The sequence below is a fragment of the Uranotaenia lowii genome, chromosome 2 (genome assembly GCF_029784155.1).
Source record: "Uranotaenia lowii strain MFRU-FL chromosome 2, ASM2978415v1, whole genome shotgun sequence".
Taxonomy (NCBI): Eukaryota; Metazoa; Arthropoda; class Insecta; order Diptera; family Culicidae; genus Uranotaenia; species Uranotaenia lowii.
The window spans coordinates 262,424,943-262,429,654 of record NC_073692.1 but is presented as its reverse complement, the minus strand read 5'-3'; positions in this window follow the sequence as shown (position 1 = coordinate 262,429,654).

Below are 4,712 nucleotides of genomic sequence, written 5' to 3'. Positions count from 1 at the left end.
ATTCTTCACGCATATTTTCGAAAAGACATTCGGAATTTACTGAAAAACCACGTTCAACATTCGCGTTGCCATGTGAAAGACAGCAAATCATTTTGACGATTTTGAAGAATTCTGGACACTTGTCATTTGCTAGCACTTCACTCCAAAAATGATCCAGCTTTTCTTTGCTACGGTCATAATTATCAAATTCATCGCCTCTGGTAATCTCTCCGGAATACTGCCGTACTGCTAAATCTGCCGAGGATCCACTAACGCGTCCAGTATCTGTCAAAGTCTTCTCAAATCGTTTTTTGGCCAATTTGGTATCGCTGCTGATAACTGCCGGATCAAGGCAAGAGGCGGCCTTGGTCAGAGGATAAGTTAATGGCGATCGCTTCATTAACCTTTTTTTTTTTTTTTTGTATGGGTTTATGAGCTACCTGGCTGACCCGGAAAAGAAAAACAGATCGGGGGACAGAAGAGGAAAATTTACATGAGAGTAGAATAGCTTAGAGTAGGATAGCGGCAACAGAGCCCGAGGGTTCTGAAGCACCAGTTGAGGGAAGCGTTAAGATAGTGCTCGACGGACTGGGACAATTGGGCCCTACTTGAGCTTCGAGTTAACCCAACCTCCAATTCAACCGAGCAGTAACAATATGACAACATACGCCAAAGTCTCGATATCATTGTCAGAAGGGTTCACTATCTTACCGTAGTTGAGTTATCCCTACCTGTCACCTAACCTTACTTGATTCAATAACTTTGAATTTGTGATCGTTTTTACTCGAGATTGACATAGATTGACTAATACAACATATTTCCCGAATTCAGAACAAAACATCTAGATAAGAAGCTATCTCTCAATGCAGCAATTATCTAATAGAATTTTGCTAAACACAAATAATAATTGTACCAATTTTTTAGAAAATTAAAAAATAAAATAGAGATACAATTATTAATTGCACGATCAATATCTTTTGTACTATCATTGACTTATCAAAACAACAGGATATAAACCATAATGCAAATGGCGATACTATTCTTCTAAAACCTCATTGCTTATTTTGAACAACTTCTCATAACAACCTTCCTCAATCTTTAGTTTGGTTAAAATGAATGTCAATTTTTAAAACCCCGATATTCTTTTTCTTGACGAGTAGGTTCTTGTTTATCAAAATCATACTTTCGATCTTCTACATCCTTATCTGAATTTCAGACATAATCGAGCTATAGATCGAACTATAAAAAGTATTAAAACGAGAAAGGACTAGATCAGATGGATTGGGAAATCGAAGATATTTCCCAATGTGTGATTCTTTAGGGATTTAAAATAAATACGCGGCTGGTTTGTATTTATATTATTAACTTGGATATCCAAGTATACAAAACAGAATTTCTAATTAAAGGTGTCTATCACTCCAACTTTTGTAATAATTTTACGTTATACAAACAATAAAATAAATAAAATGATTGACTTAATAATCGAACTTAACAGACGGACCATACTGCTAATGACAATGTAGTTCTTCTAAAATCTCGAACTCTTAACAACTTCTCAGAGCAACTTTCCTCAATCTGTTTCGGATGAAATAAATTACACTCCTATTTATGAATCTCCAATATTATTTTCTGGACTATCATATATCTTTCACTTCATAATTTGAATTTCACACCTAACCAAAAAATAGACAAATCTATCAAAAAGTATTGAAACGAAAAGAAAATATTCTTGACAGGAAACTGTTTAAACAGCATCTTGATCCAATTAGCCTCTAGTTCTTGTAAAATGCTTGATTTAAGAATAAGCCTTCGAAACTCATAAACTCATGCACATTTACTAGAGCATTGGGGAGAAGAATACTATTACTTTACCTTGCCTAGTAGCACATTGAACATTGAATACCTAACCATGTGCCAATTGTTAACATCCTCATCCAAAGTAATTCTTGTTCCATTAAATTGCCTATCTAATTTTGGCAGTTATCTTTAATTTATAATACTGTCTATTCTAGTCTAACTTGCGCATGGTGGAAAAGTGGAAATATCAACATTTAATGGGGCTAATTGTGATATTTCCACTGCGCAATGCTGTTGTTGTCCAACGGAAGGGAGGGCAAGTGTTTCAACTCCCATTCACCTTATCAACATGGATCATCAAAGAAAAAGTATACGATATTAAACTACCTTTTAATTTATTTTCCACGATCTCATATCGAATAAGGCTACGTGCAACCGCCCTTTCAGGTTTATGTTAGTTTAGGGTCTGCTTCCAAACCGTCAACTTCCATAAACACAGTAATGCACGCCGTCGCCGTGACCCATTACAGCCTAGGGTACGGAAGTTAATGGCGATCGCTTCATTAACTTAAGTACAATTGTACAATTCAGTATTCCTTTGCATTTGATACGAAATTGCAGAACTTGGTTTTTGCTGAGCTTAGGACGTACACTGAAGTAAATTTTTAAGCAGATAATAAACTATGACGTTTCAATTTCTTCAAATAAAATCAGGATCATTATTTTTTTCCTGATTGGTGGAAAAATTCTCTGATGTTCCCTGATTTTCCCTGATGCAAATTGAATTCCCTGATTTTTCAGGTTTTTCCAGGTAGTCGACACCCTGTCGTTTAGCCTGCTTTTTCTGTGCAGTTTTGAGGGCAGAATAATACCAAAATTTGGCAGTGGAACATACCTGAAAGTGGCATCGTTATGCCCTCGCAACTGATTTTGAAACGAGGTATCATTAAGGTTTCAGTGAAACCTACATTTGGTATAATTGTGGTATCGGTATATGCAGGGCTAGAAGCGACCATGCGGTAAAAAAGTAGGGCAAAATAGTTACTTTGAAGTAAAATTAGGGTAAAATTAGTGACCAAATCAAGACGAAAACTAATTAAAAAATGACATTAAAAACTAAAACAAAACGCTTTAAAGAAAATTATGTTAATTGAAAACGTTTTTTGGAAGGCTGTTGGTCTCACTTGTAGCAAAGCAATATGTTGGACAAAAGAGGAACATTTTAAATGAGCTTAGATAATTTAAGAATAGCGACCGCAAAATCCTAAAGTTCAACAAAAAGAGGTTTGAAAAAAGATAAAGGACAAAATGTTGACAGAAGATTGACAATGACTTAAAGAAGTTTAGCGAAAAAATTGACTTAACATGATAATAACACAAAAAGGCTAAATAATTTTACGAGACTAATCTTCAAGGTAGAATATAGTTTTTCAAATTTAAAACTAACTCAAAAAGAATTTACTTACAAAAATGGAACATTTCCTAAGAGATTCACTGCAGACTTTATTGCATGATTTACATATCAATCATTAGAAAGATTTTCTAGAAAAAAAAAGATGTTCAAAAAGGAAGAAATTTTAAAAAAATATTCATAAATGATTGAATCACGACAATTTCTTTAAAAAATTAACAGATCCAAGAAACACCTCAGAAATATTGTATCCATCCAAGAAACAGCTATTGGAATATTGTAGAAAATATATCAGTAAACCTCTAAAAAGGTACAAAAATTACTGAAAGTTATCGAAAACTTCAAAAAGGGTTTGAAATCTTTGTATATCTACCAATCTGTCAAATGATTCGAAAATGTCTAGAAATAAGGGAACTTAGAAATGAAATATCTGATATTTTCGATTCAATAGAGTCACTTTCACAAGTTTATCTTCCATTTAATACAACCAAGAGCATTGAATGCATGGAATGTTCCCTGCCATGTGATTTAGTGCACTGTACAGATTTTGATTGATTTTTTTTTAAATTAAGTTGAGTATTATTTTTAACAAATTCAAGCTTTAAAAGTCGTAACACTTCAAATCTTGGTTAAACATGTTGTAATGGTGTCACTAGAGGAAATATTTTTTCTTTACACGAATGCCAAAACGTTGGTAAAGTGTCACAAATAAACAAAAAACCTAATATTTTTAGGCGAAAAACTATTTTTGTTTAAATTCCAATTGTGATCCATATAATGTTAATGTTTAAGTGTAAGCGATATATCAAAGCTAAACAAAATAATAATCTTCCTTACAGAATCCGAGCCATTCTCTCAATTTAGGTCGTGTGAATTACAACATGACTCGAAAGGAAAGAAAAGGAACCCGTCAAATAATAAACGAATAACCTAATAATAAAATAATGAATACATACCACTAACGTTTTTAACGTTTTTAAAGAATAGAAAAAGTTAAAAAAATAAGCTCAGTTGTAAGGAAATCATATACAAAATAGTGACTTTAGGGACCAAATTTCAAAAAAAGTAACTTCTGAGTGACCAGCCTGAAAAAAGTTACAAAGTAACTAAAAAGTGACCAACTTCTAGCCCTGTACATGAAAAATGAGACCCAAATTTTGCCATTGTACCACCTTTATTCGGGCAAAATTACACCTCATTTTTTAATACGTCCAAGACGAAGTACATGCTGGCCTGCGGATCCGAGACCGACCGAACCCGCTTGTCCAGTAATAACAAGGTCACGATCGACGGCGACGAGTTGGAGATAGTCGAAGACTTTGTCTATCTCTGCTCACTGGTGACCGCAGACAATGACACCAGCCGTGAGATCCGGAGGCGAATTATCAGCGGAAGTCGTGCCTACTATGGACTCCACAAACAACTGCAGTCGAGAAGACTTAGCCCTCGCACGAAGTCTAACCTGTATAAGACGCTCATTAGACCGGTTGTTCTCTACGGGCACGAGAGATAGATATTGCTCGAG